The following is a 19,610-nucleotide window of genomic DNA, read 5'->3' as shown; positions in this document are numbered from 1 at the left end:
AAATCCACATTTACAACATAATTTACACTTCACATACATGCGAGCTGGGATCAGGATGTAGTATCTGTTCTGTCCTATTCTGTCAGAGGAGGAGGGATGTTTCTTGACTAGAGAAATTTTTAATATTTTCTCAACCAGAGTACTCCTTTTTAGATTGCTGGATATCCTCCGCATAAAAAATCCGATCTTATGCCTAACTTTATTCTCGTGGGGAGGAAATTAAATAAGAAACTTACAATTCACATGCATTTTGCATATTAGCATTTAAAAAATATAAGCAGTTTATGAAAAAGTTTAAACTATTAGCATTTTATCAAACAATATAATTGGAAGTTTCTATGAGAGATTTTAAAAGACATGGTGACACTGAATAAAATATTGCATAAAAAGTTTCAATTTTATGTTTCAAAAAACGAAAATTGTTTGTAAATCTAAGAAAAAATTTAAGATTTTAAATAATCTGGTTAGCAGTTGAAATTTTTTGAATAACTTGGAAAAAAAAGGAAAGGATTATTTTTTTTCTAATATTTGACTTAAGAAATAAAATGAAACTATTGTTGTTTTTTGTAAAAACAACAATAACGAAAAAAAGATTGAAAAATAAAAGAATTATAATTTATTCTATTTGTATTTTCTGCATCAAATTAAATACATAATCCTCATTTCTTCTCAACCATTGGAATTGATACAATTTGTATTTGATTTTAATCTAGAAAAATGTTATTTTTAATTTAACAATGGCGACATGGACAATCCTTTTCAATCTATTCTCATTATTGATATTTATACAGTTCCTTCATTGTATGGAGATGGATCACTGGATATTTATAAGATTTTAATCATATTAGGTTGGTGCAAAAATAGTCGGTTTTTGACGTTATCATATAAAAAAAACAACATTATTTTTGCACCCACCTAATATCAATATAGTCTTATTGGTCCCCCGATAAAAGGAGGATGGACCTGTAAATTCACCGTCCGTCTATTCGCACTTTTCTCAATAACTACACCTTGGAATTTTTTTAAATTTTCCACAAACATTAAACATGATATGAGTGAAAATAACAGAACGGATTTTCAGTAAAAATCCGGTAGTCTAGGGGTGCCTTTCGGGTTAAAATGGCTAAAATTGACACTTTTGTGCTTATTAAAAAAAAATTGATGCCTTGGATTTTTATAAAACTTTCTGAAAAGTTGTAACTAACTGATTTCTATATAATTTTGTTTGTCTATACTTCACAATAACTCTTCGGTGTGCCCCAGGGGCTCTTTTAGGGCTAATAAAAACACTCCATTTTTGGGAATATTTGTCCAAAATTTTTTGTGTATGTCTATTTAGCAGTTTTGCATGGTGCTGAACGCAAATTTAAACATGTTAAGGCCTTAAGGACTTTTGGGGCTAAATGGGAGGAGGGAACGATGGACTTAGTAATTTCTTTTTTTGCATGGTGCAGAACTCAAATTTACATATGTTAAGGCTTAAAGCTGCACCTTTTATTCATTTTCACAACGATTTGACGTCCCCTGGGGATTTTGGAGCTAAATGGAGGTGGGGGCAATGCTGAACTTAGTCATTTTTTTATTCCTCGTTCACTGTGCAATCACGGGGGTGGGGGTATGCAAGCTTCATTTGTTATTTATTAATAATCACATTTTATAGACACACAAATTTATTGATTAATTTTTCTTTTTATTCATTACTATACTAGCTTAATAATTGCTGAAATATTCACTTTTAGCAGCTTTGGACAACATTTTCTGTTATTATTATTTTTTTTTTTTTTTGCTTTTTTTTGGAAAAAAGTAAATTTAAGAAAATAGAGATAACCCAATGTAATGTTAGCTATATGATCGAGAAGAATTGTTGCAAAAAGTTCATAAGAAAATTATTAAAAAATTTTTTTAAATATTCATTTGTGCAAAACATTTTGGCACTAAAAATTCAAATCCATCGTAATTTTGTTATTATGGAAAAGCTAAATAAGGCAAAATTTCAAAATTATGCTAAAATTTAGGTACTCGTGCAGAGTGATCCGTGTTGAAATAATAACGTTATTATTTTAAAAGCCATTCTTAACATGGGGAAGCGAGGATGTTTTGTACCTATTCTGTACTTTAACCTTACAATTGAATAATAAAAAAAACATATCATAAAACTTTAATTAAACGTAGAAATACGATTTAAAAAATAGCGCGGATCACTCTCTGCATTGCATTAGCACCAAAATTTAAAATCGCATCTTCGTTATTGTAGCGAAATTTGAAAATTGAAATATTGAATTTCAAGTGAAACTAATGGTATCTACTGAATTGTCATGTCGAATTGATGAAAATATCTAAAAATTACGAAAAACGATTAGATAAAAAAAATTAACTATTAAAGAAAATAGTTTTGGAAGAAATTCGCAATTTTAGCTTACATAATAAGTAAAGAGCGCTTAAAAGGGAGGTAATTCATTTTTGAAAATTATCAAAATCGTAAGCCAATTCCGGAAGAGTTTTTGAAATGGATATACACTGAATCAACAGGATTTTTTTTTTTTTTCAGCTAATAATAAAAAAAATTTAAAGAAAAAGAAAACGCGAACTATGAGTTATACGTTATGTGATGTTGTTTGTTTTGATTTTAATGAATTCTTCTTTATATTAATATTACAAACTATCAATTATTTCCCTCATGCTTACGTCACGACACACATGACAAAACGGATATGGCTGTAATCATTTTTTCTTTGAAATAAAAGAGATACGTGTTTTATGTAATATTCCAGAGATATTTAAGTAATTGTCGCATAAAAATTAGGTCTTTATTATTAAAACGGACAAAAAAAAAAAAGAAGAAGAAGTAAATATAATAGTTATCATTGTTCTTTTTTTTTTTTTTTTTTTAATGAAAACGCAATTTTTCGGCTGTCGGATTTTGCTGCAATAACAAAGAAGTATCATAATAAATAATTCATTTTACTGATGTTTTTACAGAAAACAATCTAACCTGTAAAAGAAAATTATCTAAAATAACAAGTTTTCTACTTTTTTATAGCCCCACCTATTTTCAATGTACGTAAAATTATCTAAGTTAAGAGCGACTGTTGTTTTGTTTAATTTACTCAAATAATATGATCGAAATATTTGGTAATCATGAAGAAAGAGTGAGAGCCTGTTTCCTCCGTTTAACTATAGGTAGCGTTACTGTCTGTCCACCCAGTTATGGAAGCACAAAATGTATATAATGGCACCCTTGAAATAAAAATAAATGTTTTTGTTATATTTTAATTTTAAACATTTTTTTTTTTTTGCAAACATATTTAAGTTTTATTTTTTTTTCAAACATATTTACGTTTTTGTGTGTGTGTGTGTGTGTGTTTGGGGGGCTCTTTCTTTGATCACGCGCATATATATATATATATATATATATATATATATATATATATATATATATATATATATATATATATATACTCGCGGAAAAGGTAAAATAAGTGCAGAAAAATTAAGAAAAAAAAGGAGGGGGTCCATAAAAAAAAAAGATAAAAGAAAAGACGTTGATTTTTTTAGTATTATTATAAGAGCGTAAAAAAATACTTGCGGAAAAACGGTTGTACCCATAGATATGTTTAAAAGAAAAATATAGCAAACACATTTAGTTTATGCTTGCAAAAAAAAAAAAAAAAAACGTAAAAACAAAAAATAAACGTAAATGTTTGAAAATAAACAAGCAACAAAACGTAAATGTTTGGAAAAATAAAACTTAAATATGTTTGCAAAAAAACAAAAAGAAACGTAAATATGTTTGAAAAAAAACAAAAAAATTTAAATATGTTTGAAAAAAAAACAACAAAAAAACATGTTTAAAATTAAAATATAACAAAAACATTTATTCTTATTTCAAGGATGCCATTATATACATTTTGTGCTTCCGTAACTGGGTGGACAGACAGTAACGCCACCTATAGTTAAACAGAAGAAACAGCTCTCTCTTTCTTCATGATTACCAAATATTTTTTAAACATTTTAAAATCGTGCAAAACTGTTCAACTCTGAAAAGATCCAGGATATATTCCGTGGAATCAAAAGTTGAAATAACCACCAAGTTATTATATTTTTGCTGATTTTTTTTTAAATATTATTATTTTTTTCTCTAATTTTCTAAATTTTTAATATAAAATTTGAAAGCATATGCTTTAAATTTCTATTTTTTTAATTAGCGAATATTTTAACATCCTAGAAAATATTTTTATGTATAAAGAGCTGCTAATTTTTTTAAATGAGGTTTTCATAATAAATAAATAAAAGTGTTTAAAAATAAGTATAAACATTTTGTTTCATTTTTTTTTTTTTTTAACGTTATTTAAAAATAGACCAGGGCATTTTATTCCATGGAAGATTTTATTTTATTTCGATCAATTGTTTCACATATATTAGTATGCGTGTACTAAGGTATAATTTAAAGTTTTTTGTTTTTGTTTTTTAATTTCATTTTACTTCATATGAAATATTTCAGTTTATCAGTAAAAAAATTGATTAAATTTGTTAGATAATAAACTAACATTAATTTTAAGCTGGAAAAATATTGCATTATCAAAAATTTTGTGCTAATGCACTTATTGATCCGCGCTATTTTTTAAATCGTATTTCCAAGTTTAATTAATGTTTTAGGATACGTGGGTTTTTTTTTTTATTCAATTGTTAGGTTAAAGTATAGAATAGGTACAAAATACCCTACCTTCCCCATGTTAAAAATGGCTTTTTAAATAATAACGTTATTATTTCAGCACGGATTAATAAGTGCATTACTACCAAGAATTTAAAACAATAAGAACCTCCAACGCGCGACACAGAATTTAGAATTTTTGTAGGAATTTTTGACATCCTTAACACGAAACTGCGAATAAAATATTAAAAAAAACTCGTAATTTCTCTTTTAAAAGTGGGTTGTTTATTTTTCTTTATGTATTATACTTCCAAAATAAACTATTAAAGTGTTTTAAAAGTAATAGAATTTTTTTTAAAACAGGAATGAAATTAATTGAATTTTATGAGCTTAGTATTTTTCAATTTTTAAACTTTAAAAATCTATCAAAATTTTTCTTTCTATTGATTCAATTCTTGCGATATTTTCAGGATCAATGTGAAATTTTATGCTCTTTCCAATAAACTGAACATAATATTTTAGAAAAACTTTTTTAAATTCACGCCCCCCCTCCATTTTCAAGTTTCTATTAAAAAAGTAAATAATTAATTTACTCACCAAAGTTTTATATATAACAAATTGAAAATAAAAGAACAATAAATAATATATTCAAATTTAAAACCAAAAAAAGTAGTGTTTTTTAGAAATTTATCTGTAAAGTCCGAAGTTTAAACCCTTCTTTTTTTTTTTAAACACGTTGTTTGTTTTTTCTTTTGTTTTTTTTTTTATGAAACCTTGGTCCTTGCTCCTTTAATTGAAAGAAAATTAGGGCTTGAATTACATTTTTCGAGTAGTTATAAGCTTGGAAAGACAGGGGGTCGAATTAATTCACGCTTCCCATTTTGAAATGTCTATTAAAAAGTAAATAATTAATTTACTCACCAAAGTGTTATATATCACAAATTTAAGATAAAAGATCAATAAATAATATATTCAAATTTAAAACAAAAAAGTAGTGTTTTTTAGAAATTTATCTGAAAGTCCGAAGTTTAAAACCTTTTTAAAAAAAAAAAAACACGTTGTTTGTTTTTTGTTGTTGTTGTTTTTTTTTAAAATGAAACCTTGGTCCTTGCTCCTTTAATTAAAAAAAAATTAGGGCTTGAATGACATTTTTCGAGGAGTTATAAGCTTGGAAAGACGGGGTGGAATTATTCAATATTTTTCACGAAATTTCTGACACACCTAGAGGACCTGTGCCTGGAAATTTTGTGACAAGAGTTGTGCAATTTCCTGAGTCTGTGTTGTTAAATACTAGTGGCAAATTGGGGTTCAGGACGACTGGAAACAATGCCGAGATAAGCGGAGAACATTCCCAAATAGTGGCTAATCTGGTACTAGATATAAAATTAGTATTATTATGTTTAATACAGATCAACATTTTTTTCTCAATAGTATATAATGTAATTAGTTGAATTAGAACAAAAAACAGTATTCTAAAAAATAATTAATTTTTAAAATTTGAATATTTCACAATATGAAGTTTTAAACATAAATTGTTGAGTAAGAGTTTCCAATTTGAAAAAATATTTTCATATAATAATATGACTATTGGCAATTTTAAAATTGAAAATTCAACTTTTTTTTTTTTACACAGGCATCACCACATTATCAAGGCCAAGAGGCCACTCAAGGATAAGGGTTAAAGAGTGTACAGTAGAAATTGGACAATATAGTAATTATTAGTAATGAAAATTCGGTAAATTTGATAACTTATATGGAACGGCTCATCAAGAACTTATTTACGTTAGACTTGAACACAACCATATTGTAGTCAGCCGGAAAGCAGGAAAACGGAAGACAATTCCACAGGCGTGCAGTTCTAAGAAAGAAGCTTTGTTCATGGAATCTACGTTTAGGTTTAGGCACAGATAAAGAGTGTAGGGGGGAATTATTAATAGTGTTTACAGCTAGACGAGTGTTTCTTATGAAAGTTAGGCGAGGGGGGACCATAGAGTGAAGCTCAGTCGAACATTTTCCATGAAAATAACGATACATCAGAGACAAACTCGCAACATTTCTTCTGTGAGATAGAGGTTGCAAGGAAGAGAAAAGGACATCTCCTACGAGGCTACGAAATCTATTTTGAACTCTATCAAGGCAGGACAAGTCCTTTCTACCAGCTCCTGCCCATATGTGGCAACAGTATTCCATCCTTGGACGTACCTGGCTCTTATATAGATAGAGAATTGCATCAGCAGTCAGATATCTACCGGATCGATAGAAAGATCCCATCATTTTTCCAGCGGCCTTGGCAACAGATTTGATGTACGTGTTCCATTTAAGATCAGGAGTAATGGTCAAGCCCAGAAGCTTGTCAAAACTTGAGGCCTTCTGAAGACGAGAGCCATTCATTTCAATTGATACCAGATGTGGATCAGGATGTTGATGATGTAAAGAGAGAAACTTGGTTTTAGATGCATTAAAAGTAACCAGCCACTCCTTTCCCCATTGTATTACATGCTCAAGATCAGAGGAGAGAGAATCGGAGAGAACTTGGTCGTTTACTGTCTTAGATGTGCTACCATAAATGGTAGTGTCGTCAGCATAAATGTCTACAAATGATGTAAGGATGTGATTTGGAAGATCATTAATGTAGATCAGGAATAGAGTTGGGCCCAGGATGGACCCCTGAGGGATACCGGCATTAATACTGTGAGCTTCTGATTTTTGCCCCTCAACTACTACTCTTATGAACCTATCAGAAAGTAATGATTTAATAATTGAGAAGACATTTCCAGCTATACCATAGCTAGAGATCTTGTGAAGTAAACCTTTATGCCATACCCTATCAAAGGCCTTAGATATGTCAAGAGCAATTGCCCTAGAAAGGTTGCCTTTGTCGAGAGATTCGCTAATCCTATGAGATATAACTGTAAGCACATCTGCTGTAGATCTAGCAGAACGGAAACCATATTGAGTGTCACTAAGAAGGTTATTTTTGTTGAGATGGTTGATTACTCCTGTATTTAACACAGATTCCAGCAACTTACTCATGACACACAGGAGACTTATTGGCCTGTACTGAGAGGGGGAAGAGCGATCTCCTGAATTCTTATATACAGGGCATACTGATGAAATTTTCCAGGGAGATGGGAAACTATTCTCCTTAAGACAACGTTTAAACAGTTTTGTAAGTATGGGCGCTAGTTCAGGTTGAAGTTTTTTGAGTACTATAATTGGAATACCGTCAGGGCCAGTTGCTTTACTGGAATCAAGGTTTTTGATTAGCTTGGCAACATCACGTACAGATATACGTATATCACATAGCGTGTTTTCTGATACAGGAGGAAATATTAACTACAATTACTACAATTTAAAATTATTTTAATTGTCAAAATATGTTTATATGCTTCTAATAAATCAAATTAACATAATAAAAAATAGCAAAAAAAAAAAAGTTGCTTCCATGATTTAATGTTAGCGTCGTCCATAAAATGTATACACAATTATAAGTTGGATATAAAATGTATACACAATTATAAGTTGGATATAAAATGTATACACAATTATAAGTTGGATATAAAATGATGACGTCACTGCGTAAACCGTTGGCAATTTTACACAAAAATTTGTAGGTGCCTATAAAACAAAGTTACATTGTCATACATAATTCATCCCTATTTACCATCTATTCATGATGGGAAAGTGAGACACGAAATCGGTTTGATGGGATATTCAGCTCATAACAAAGTTGAACAGTCCCAGTTGAGAAGGATTATTAACAGGATAGATATTACACTTCTATCCTGGCCCAAAAGATAGATATTACTGAAGAGTAATTAATTTTTACTGTCAATTCCACAGTCAAATTATTTTCGGATTTTTAATTTAAAATTAAGTTTTAATTCATTTATTGCAATAACATTTTTCCTTCTGCCACTTATTTGTTTATTTAATTCCTTTATGCAAAATATGATTCAGCGATTATACAACACTTTTACAACTTATATATAGTTCAAGTAAAACATAAAAATTGACATAGATATGACATAAATATTTGAAATATTATTTCTTATTATAAATTCAAGTGCAAAGCATTTTTTGTTATGCTTAATGATTTAACTACTTATCAATATGTGATAAAAAATGTTAAAATCAACCGGAAATTAAATTAATTTTGATTGGTAAATATTTGTTTCCATTAGATAATCACGATGAAATATATTATGCTTGTGTTTACAAAAATAAGACATATATTTAAGATAATTTTTCTGTTATAATTAAATTTATTAATTTTATTTTTCTTTATGAAATAAAATATAAAATAAGTGTAAATGGGAGATTTGGAATTTCTTACAAAATATTAAATTTCAGGTATATCGTTTTCTTTTATCATTATTTTGCCTTTACCTGACTTTTAGTAATTAATAGTCTCAATTATATTACATCTTGAATCCGAAAGGTTCTTCACGTGAAATTTAGGCCAACTATGACACACTCATCATCTCAATGGCTTTTCATGATAAATTTAGAGAAATTCTTGCTGACACTTCGTGTGTTTATGGTATTACATGTATTATCGCATTGTACATGTGTTGTTGTATTTTATATGTATTATTGTATTTTATATGTATTATTGTATTGTACATGTATTAACATGTTTACCCCATTCTGACACATCTGGCATGCCAAGAGTGCTTCATGTAAAATTTGAGTAGTTTGGAAGCCTATAAGTGGCCAACAGACGGATAAAAATTGTTCAATTATAATATAGATTAATATTGTTCACATATCATTGGTTTTTAAAGTTCTCCAATTTAATTCACACAAGAATGTTTTGATTCATCTCCTATATAATAAAATGACTGCAGAAATCCTCCTCTCAACCAAAGTATTGTAGGTTTGCAACAACAGATGCCACATACAAATTCAATACATCTAGCCTAACAGCCACTATCTTATGTAGTTTCGAACACTATTTTAGACTCAGTTGTGATAATAAAATGCTACATTTGTCCTACGAGCAACGCAATCACAATCGCAACATCTTTAGAGGAAGGAGTTCCTATTTTTCTCTCTAAATATTTAATCTTACCACTGCTACCAACTGTCACTGAAACCAATTCTACATGTTCCACAGATACTATGATTACACCAACTGGCTAATAGATACATACTGATAACATAATCTTTCCAATTTCCAATTAAAAAATAACAAAGTCTCCTTCGCAAGATTCCATCCTTTCTGATTGGCTGAGTTTATTGAATGTAATAAAACAAACATTAGTTGCCAACAATTTTATTTATGCTACATATTCCTTATAATAAAATTCCAGAAGTTTTTTGTTATCGGAACAAATCATTAGAAAATATACTCGATTATTTGGAAGCTAAACTCTGCAATATATAAATATATATGAAATGCGTCGGTACTTCACCACTTTACATTCATTTTGGCGATGGGTGCCAGTGCCAGCTATTATACTAGGCTGGCAGTAGCTCCCACTAACAACCGTAGTTTGTTTGTTTGTTTTTTTTATTTTAGGTGGGGTGGGGGCATACTTCCACCGTGCAGCGCTGGTATAGGGGTTCTGCTAGTGAATAAATATTGCAGATTTTGTCTACATAAGACCAACCATATATCACTGAACATTTTTATTGTAAAATTAAGTTCATTATAACATTTGGAGCTCATGCCTTACCTGCCAGGTACCATACATAAAATTTAATTATATAAAGAAGAAAAAAAATAGGTGATCTATATAATACATTGAGGGTTCCCACGAATTTATTATTATCATGAGATGAACTGAAAAATTGATTTCAAAAGCAAAAAAGGTCAATCTTACAGTACAAAGAATACAATAATGTAAATACATCTATGATATCTTTTATTCTTACCATTGTTCTTAAATAGTTTTAGTAGATTGTATATAATTTGGAGAGCCAAATTCCACACACTGAAATTACAAGCAAGTTATTTTAAAACATCGAATGAACGAACAGTGCACATTTTTATATGCTTTTAATATTAGAAATTTATTTCTTGCTGTATAATTTGCCTCTTTTCGGTGATGATATCGCTTTCACAGACAGTATTATTAAACAAGTGGTTATTTAATCCGTTGGGAGAGAAACAATAGCTTGTTTAGAAATTTTATTTCAATCCAAGAACTAAAGTAATTTCTAACATGTATCTTTTGCTGTTAAAGTATATAGGTAATTAGGGAAACAAACGTTGATTATGACGTTTCTGAATTTTTGAGATGAGGATTGGTTATTCATATTACGCCTGAAGAAGGTCGGAGGTTACATCGACCGAAACGTTATGAAAATCACACTCAGAGTGAGAACAGTAATCCGATGAATAATAATACGAAACATTAATTCACATTTTACCCAAATCAATGCAACGAACCTAACAGATATGTCTCTTGATTCTATAATTCTTTCTCCAAGATGGTTTCTAAGGTTCTTTTTGATCTTGACCAGTCTGAATGATCCAATTCCTGTTGTCATTCTCAAATGATGTGATCCTGAACTTTCTTCTATCCTCTCAAAATTATTCAATCTCTCTTTATCAAAATCATGTTTCCCTTCTTATGGGAAAGAGATCTCTGTTGCCCCTATCTTTAAAAATGCTGGTGATTGATCTGGCTCAAATAAGTATCGCCCTGTTAGTCTTATTTTTGTTATTAGCAAAGTTTTTGAAAGGTTAGTTAACGGTAAGCTTGTTGATTTACTGGAAAATCTGGGCCTCTTTAGTGATGTTCAGTTTTCATGGTTTTCATTCAACAGCTGATCTTTTAACTGTTTGTTGTAACTGAACAGATCGGTTGGTTTATGGATAATTTAGGAGAGAGTAGAGCCATTGCATTTGACATTTCGAAGGTGTTCGAAAGAGTATGCCATTCTGATTTTCTACATAAACTTCAAGTTGTTTCTTTCTGATCAAAGTAACTCCGGATGGTGTTTTTTCATTCTCTTTTCCTATCAATGCTGGTCCTTTTCATCTATTCTAGACCCAACTCTGTTTCTTTTCTATTTCAATGATCTTCAAGAGAATATAGTTTAGAAAATTAATATCGATGCCACTCTCTATTCTGATATTGCTTCTCGCCTATCTTTCTCAGATCAGTTGAAATACGGACCTAATCTAGAAGTTGACCTGCGTTCAGTTGTAGATTGAGGTATGGAATGGCTTTTGTTTAATCCCATTAAGACTCAGCTTGTGTCTTTCAATCGTAGGTGTGTCCCTTTTCTTCCTGGGATTCTTATGGATGGCTTTACCCTGAAGGAAAAATCAACTCTTGGTCTTTATTTCTTATCAAAATCTCTCTTGGAGTCCATATATTAAATCTATTGCTTTTTCTGATTCTCATAAAGTAGGTTCTCTATATCGATTTAAACACTTTCTCACACCCGAGGCTATTTCCTATCTCTACAAATCTACCAAATAGACCATGTATGGAGTATTGTTGTCTGATGAATCTGTACCATTTGGGAATTCTTGATAAGGTTTTTGCAATTTACTTGGCCTCACTCTATCTTCTTTTCTACAACCTCTCTCTCACAAACATGATTTGCTGGTCTCTGTCTTTTCTATAAATACTATTGTGGTATGTGTTCTTCACAATTGTTTGATCTATTCCCTACTTCTTTTGTTCTCGTTTGACTCGTTAGTCTAGTTGTTTCCATCAATTCGCTGTTTATTGTAATACAGCTTCTTATACTTGTGTTTGCAATAATCATCTTTCCTTCTTTTTAGCTACTTACATTAAGTGGCTCCAAGCTTTGTCTGGAGCGATTTCCATAAAAAGACTCAGATGATATTTTATAGAATAAAATTGAAGAAAGAGAAGAATGAATATATCATACTAGCCTGGGTGTTTGGAGGTATGCATTGAAAAAAAAAATGGTAGTTGGCAAGCAGACTCGAACCTATACCACAAGGGTGGGAAACGAACGTGAAAAAAAAACGTGACGCCTTTGCTGTTGCGTCCATCACCAAACCGGAAGTGGCAAAGGTTTAAATTAAGGCTAGACAATCGAAAAGAGGCAATGACTTTCGAAAAAGCGACCCCTCCTTGTAGAAAAGTGCCCAGTTGAGGGTGAAGGAATTAATGTTTTTAGCCAATTTTTCGATATTTGTCGTCCGAAGGTCAAGCTTCAAAACGATAATGATCTCGTGAAAATCTGACGCCTCTATCGAATATTTAGGCGGATCTACAAACATACATACATACATTTAAACAGACAGGTGAGATTTATATGATAGATTATATTAAAACTAAATGGTTGTTTAAAAACAAAATTTATTATAATGCTTCTAATTAATTTGCAATTAACTCACAAGTGACTTATCTCTTACAAAGTTTCTGTCTATTACCCTCTTCCTCTCTCACTGCTTTTTATTTGCCCACCTCGGCTCTTATTGTATACCGTTTCTATCACTGTCGCTTTCCTCCCTGTTTTTATCCATTGTAAACAAAAGAGGATAGCACCACAATAGTAAAACTATTTAACCTGTAGCCAAGAGAGAATAAGAGGAGAGAGAAAGAAAGGAAGAGATATAGTGAAGAGAAAGCTACTAATTTGGAATTTTGCCTTATTATTTTTTATATCTAACAAGATTTACAAACTAATTTTTCTTAATTAAAACAGTCTAACCAGAGCTGAATTCTTGATTCCACGGATCGCATTTTTCTAATTTAATTTATAAAACCAACGCATCATGGAGTAGGGGTAAGACGTCAGATTTTCTTTCACTTTCTTTTCCGCCTTCGCGTCACGAGTTCGAGCCTGCCTGCCGACTACGATTAATTCAACTGAAAGTGCTTAACGATAAAGACCAAGTTTCTTAAAGGGGCTGACATAATTATTTACTATAATAATTAAATACCTACAGACACTAGCGTTTCATCCTTTTGGGAATCCTCAGTGCAGGGTGTCACGATCAACACCAGTCGATAGACTCGAACCCAGCAACACAAGCCATCTCTGGCTTGATTAACAAAGATTAGCTACCATTAACTGCGTGAAATAACGTTGAATTTAAACATTTAATTTTTAAATGTTTTTTATGTCAGTCAGAGTGATCTAATCATTATTTAATTATTATAGTAAAAAAAAAAAATAATTATATATATATATATATATATATATATATATATATATATATATATATATATATATATATATATTAGTGGTGGGACAATTCCAATATTTTTCCCAATTCCGATACAATTACTGATTCCGTAATAAATTACTGATTCCAATTCTTTATAAATCTCTAAATATTTAACTATAAAATTGTTATTTTATCCTGATTACTGTAAAAACACATCTTAAATATCCCTATATTTTCTTAAACATAAAAACACACTTGTGAGGATGATCAATAGATTTTAGTTTTACTGGAAGTTTAAATCAATAAATATTTATTATTTTATTATAACTACAAGCAGTGGAAGATTTTGCTTTAAACAAAATCAGATAAAAAAGATAATTAAAGGAATCGTTTTTGCCATCGGAAAATAGGCACAATTTTTTTTTTATTCTGATTCCGATTTTGATACTCCCCCCCCCCCCCCAAAAAAAAAATCCAAAACGATTTTTCCGGTTCCTGATTCCGATTCTGATTAATATATATATTTCAGAATGTGAAAGATTATATAAGTATTTCCACAGCCAAACAACGTCGCAGCCAACAAGAGCCATGACAGCCAACGAACTGGAAGTTCAAGACGAGTTTCGCCCTCATTTGGGCTCATCAGTTAGACATATCCGAACCCGGGATTCGAATCCCGAGCCTCTTGCAGGCGAGGCAAGTACTCTGCCAACTGAGCACAAGAATTGGCTGTGGAAATAATTATATATATATATATATATATATATATATATATATATATATATATATATATATATATATATATATATATATATATATATTCATTCTTTTATTTATTAAAATCAAATTTAGCTTTAGTGAAAACAGTTCTGGTGCATTAAGCTACATTTAAATTAAATTCAACCGTCTCTTTAGTTTACATCTTTAATCAATCCAATCACTAAATAAAAGATGATGATTCAAGGTCTATTGAAACAGTTTCTTCACTCAAAAGAATATTTGTAATTTCATTTTTTATCATTTTAATTCTTACTGTACATTAGTTATCTGGCTTCGTTTGTAATCTAAAACCCACCTTTTGTAAAGGAAATGAAATAAAAGTGAAAGGGCAACCATGTGTTAAAGAAATGATATTTATCTTTATCAATTTCGTAAAGATGCAGTACGTAACAATAATATGAATCATAGGGTTTTGTTTGTTTATTTTTTTTATTTATTTATTATTTAGTTATTTTTTTTTGCGTTAGATGAGATAATTCTAAACAAATGCACTTCTCCGGGCATTGAATTCATATCTTATATCCAAGCACTGTTTTTCTTTAGGATTTGGTCGGGAAAACCTTGGATGATATGGTCAGTGAATTTTGATTTTGATTAAATCCAACCTTTATGAAATTATTTTCTCCTTTTTCTTTTTAATCTATTTGTTTGCTTGTCTGTCTTTGTGTGACTAACGCATCTACGATATCATTATGGAATTACAATCATGTTCAATTGAATAAGATTTATGATTTTCATGATCCATGAAATTTCTTTGTATTTTTATTCTATAAACATAATTAAAACTGTCAATCTTTAAGATTCGGAAGCATCAATTTCTCAGAAAACACTTCTTACACAAATAATTGTCTGTGATTGTTCACTGACAAAAATAGGTGCTGTTCCCTGGAGTCTTAATGACTAGCAACAAGTCTCTTCAGATTTCCCACACTCTCTGTTTCTTTCGATAACCATTGCAAATACTTTGCGTTATCACAACAGTCGTTTACGATCAATTTCGTGCTGTTTGATAACTCTAGAATTTGAGTAACAATAACCTCTTCGAAGATTCCCCCTACTCTTCACACCCTTCTAGTGTAGGTCTGGATAACATTCTTCATCCTCAGTTTTTTCCATCCTCCTCGACTCTTCACAAACAGTTTATGTGGTACCAACCGAGGCTGGTGCTAGCACATTATTTTAATTTTATATTTACTATGATTATTATTTCTTACTCACTAGGAGTTTTCAGACGAGATATTACCAGTAATAACTTACTGGTAAAAAAAAAGTGATATTCACTGGAATCTGAGTGACAACAAGTCTCCATAGATTTCCAGTATTCTCTACTTTTGACAATCACTGTTTCAAATCAGTTTGCGTTCTCAGAACAACCGTTTACCATTGAATAATCATTGATAACAGCTGTTGGCTTTTTCTGAAATTGATACGGCAATAATCTTCCTCATGATTTCAGTGTTCTCGGTGCCCTTCCAGTGCAGGTTTGGATGGTACTTTGCATTCTCTATCTTTTCATCAGTCTTATAAATAGCCCATGTAGCTATTTCTACTCCCATTTTTCTGGGTTTTAGTTTTTTACTTTTTTGTTTCTCTTTTTAGTACTCTGCATATTGTTTATGAGCTAAATTTTTAACAGTAATAGTCAGTCCCTTAGTTTTATGTATTTTTTAAAAAATTCTTTTTTATCACAGAATTCACGCAATGTTTAATACTTAACAGTCCTCTTCCTCTTCATTCCTATTTACATAATTGGCCAGTATCATATTTCAGGAGTAGTTTATAGTCCTTTGATCTCTATATCTTAGTCCTGCCATTTTCAGTTCAGGAAGTGTCCAGATTATCTTACTAGAGATACTGCCCGATTATTTATTTCTTTTATCATGTCCTACTACATAATTTCGTTTCAAGGAGATTTTTTGTTCTTAGGTATTCTTTTCTAATTATCTCTATTGATGGCGTCAACTTCCAGAATGCCTAGATATTTAAAGTTAACACATTCATTAAAATACACTCATGATCCCTCAATTGGACAGTTCTATGCTTTCTATTTTGATTTTTTTCCTTTTTTCATTTGTAGTACTTTTCCATTCAGAATCCCTAATCCAAGAACATTAGGATAGACCAGAAAAAAACAAAATACCACAAAGCTGATTTTTTTTTGCATATAGAATCCAGCATTGTGATTAAATGCTTTAAAAATTAATGCACACCTGATTTTATGCAGGTGGTGGTGGCAGATAAAAAGAATAAAGAAAACAATGGCTACTGCTACTATTTATATGCTAACGATCTCGTGAAGTTACAAGATTTCTCGTCACCTCATATGCAAATGAGATGCTTGAATAAAACGCCTGTTTTGCAAAGACTGAGTGACTTTTGAAGTAGCGAACTTTGATAGCCGTGTCGAATTTTGGAGTAATCTGCTTTGAAAGCAGATTGTTGAATTTGGAGTTGAGAGCTTTGACAGGTGTGCGTCGAATTTAATAACGGAAATTATTAGTTGAAAGGGTAGAATAGTTAACAATCCATTTAAGAAAGTGCAGAATAGTTAACAACTGATTATTTTACCACAGACATTTTATAAATTTTTTTAAATCCTAGTCAAACTTTTCACACATTTTATTATTTCACGGGAATTTTGGCGAAATGAAATTTCTGTGTATCTGTTTTTATTTTTTATTTTTCACCAATGTGACGTCATCAGTTCACCTTGTTATACAAGTTAGTACATTCTTTGAATACTCATTTGTCTAATTATAGAATATTTTATTTATTTCAAATGAAAATGTTGTCAAATAAGAACTGAATGACAAGCTTTATTGAAAATTGCTCTGCAATCAGAACAACTGAGTAATGTTATAAAAAGTGTGTTAATCTTTTAACATTGCACCAATTATGATGTATCCAACCAATGATGGCCAGAAACAATATTGATAAAACATGCAAGTATGGATTAGATAGAAACAGACTTCAAATTGAAAATGCTAAACTATATATGAAATTAAACTCATATTGAATATGTGCTAAGTAATGTGTTATATTATCTGTTGAACAGAAAAAAGTGTATCGGATATACTGTCACGAGAACTTCATAACTATTATTATATTGCCCATAATACTCGTCTTTTAGTGAAAACATTCTGGTGAATTAGTCAATTCACATAAATTATGTGTTCTTGCTATTAAGACGAAAGTTGAAGTCTAAACTCAAAACATTCTTTGGTATTTGATACTTTGAGAAATTTTCAAGAAATAATTCTAGACTATCAGGTACTGTCAGTTCAAATAAAAAAACTTAATTTCTGTTCGCAATACAACTTTCAACCACATTTTCACAGAAGTAAGATCCATGTTCTGGTTATCAGTGTGTTCTACAATTTCAATTGTATACAGTTTCTACCCGTGAATTCACAATTATTATCATTTAGTCACTCTGTTTTTTCCACACAAGTCATTATCAATAATTGCTCCTTGGTAAGAACAAATGGTATTTCCTTGAACCTGAATTACAAGTCTCTCCAGATTTCTTGCAGTCTTTGCCTCTTTTGATAACCATTGCAAATCATTGCAGCCGTTTACCATTAATTTCTTGCTGGTGAATGTAAGCCTCTCTAAGATTACACTAGTCACCACACCCTTCCAGTGGAAATTTGATAATGCTATCTCTCTCTCTCTCTCTCTCTCTCTCTCTCTCTCTCTCTCTCTCTCTCTCTCTCTCTCTCTCTCTCTCTCTCTATCATCGATCTTTCCGTCCTCCTTGATTCTTTAAAACCATTTTGTGTGATGCCAGTTGAGGCTGTGTGCATAATAAATAAAATTTCTAATAAAACTATTTGCTGATTTAAAAACATTTTTAATAGATAATTTTCATTTAAAATGTTTTAAGTAAGGTTACTGATGTTTGATATGTTTGTTTTATGGTATGTTGATCCCTTTTGGGCTATTGAAAACTGCTGGGTCCTTTAGCCTCACTTTCTTTCTCACTTTGAGCCGGAACTTTCTTTAGGGGGGGTGGAGAGCTTTCCTCTCCTCTCACTGTTTTCTCTGTTTAAGCAAAAACACTGTCGCTTATCTGTCTGAGTTCGGTCTTTTATTCCTCTCTAATCTCGGGAATTTTCGCAGTTAGTCTCATCCTCTTTCCTATAAAACCAACCATGCCTACCGCTTCTTCTTCCTCTTCCTCCTCTCTCAGCCCCTGTGTATTGACAGCAAACAGAACAGACTTTCTGTCTTTTGGAAGAAAGTGCATTAGAAGAATTACTACTACAGCTATTTAATAACCAAACACAATGCATTAAATACAAATTGCTATTTTATCTGATATTGAAGTATAAATTAACCATATTTGTTATTGAAGTATGAATTAACCATATTTGCTATTGAAGTATGAATTAACCATATTTGTTATTGAAGTATGAATTAACCATATTTGTTATTGAAGTATGAATTAACCATATTTGTTATTGAAGTATGAATTAACCATATTTGTTATTGAAGTATGAATTAACCATATTTGTTATTGAAGTATAAATTAACCATATTTGTTATTGAAGTATAAATTAACCATATTTGTTATTGAAGTATGAATTAACCATATTTGTTATTGAAGTATGAATTAACCATATTTGTTATTGAAGTATAAATTAACCATATTTGTTATTGAAGTATGAATTAACCATATTTGTTATTGAAGTATGAATTAACCATATTTGTTATTGAAGTATAAATTAACCATATTTGTTATTGAAGTATGAATTAACCATATTTGTTATTGAAGTATAAATTAACCATATTTGTTATTGAAGTATGAATTAACCATATTTGTTATTGAAGTATAAATTAACCATATTTGTTATTGAAGTATAAATTAACCATATTTGTTATTGAAGTATGAATTAACCATATTTGTTATTGAAGTATAAATTAACCATATTTGTTATTGAAGTATAAATTAACCATATTTGTTATTGAAGTATAAATTAACCATATTTGTTATTGAAGTATAAATTAACCATATTTGTTATTGAAGGATGAATTATCCATATTTGTTATTGAAGTATGAATTAACCA

At 30.3% G+C, this 19,610-nt stretch overlaps 2 long non-coding RNA genes across 11 annotated transcripts in view; one reads left to right on the top strand and one right to left on the bottom strand.

The window, feature by feature from the left end:
• The window catches only part of LOC145296852 (uncharacterized), a 345,814-nt gene that overhangs the window by 163,554 nt on the left and 162,650 nt on the right, over nt 1-19,610 (top strand). For 4 of the 10 annotated variants that reach the window (XR_013870048.1, XR_013870042.1, XR_013870043.1 and 1 more), the window contains exon 3: nt 15,084-15,113. The exons of the other annotated variants lie outside the window; for them this stretch is intronic. This is a non-coding gene — a long non-coding RNA (uncharacterized LOC145296852). The remainder of the gene's footprint in view (nt 1-15,083; nt 15,114-19,610) is intronic. 10 annotated transcript variants of the gene reach the window in all.
• Nucleotides 1-19,610, bottom strand: part of LOC145296854 (uncharacterized) — a 122,400-nt gene that overhangs the window by 15,515 nt on the left and 87,275 nt on the right. The window lies entirely within an intron of this gene.

The sequence above is a fragment of the Euprymna scolopes genome, chromosome 17 (assembly GCF_053919585.1).
Source record: "Euprymna scolopes isolate OS-2025 chromosome 17, ASM5391958v1, whole genome shotgun sequence".
Lineage (NCBI taxonomy): Eukaryota > Metazoa > Mollusca > Cephalopoda > Sepiida > Sepiolidae > Euprymna > Euprymna scolopes.
The sequence above is the reverse complement of the archived record's forward strand: the minus strand, read 5'-3'. Positions and strand labels throughout refer to the sequence as shown.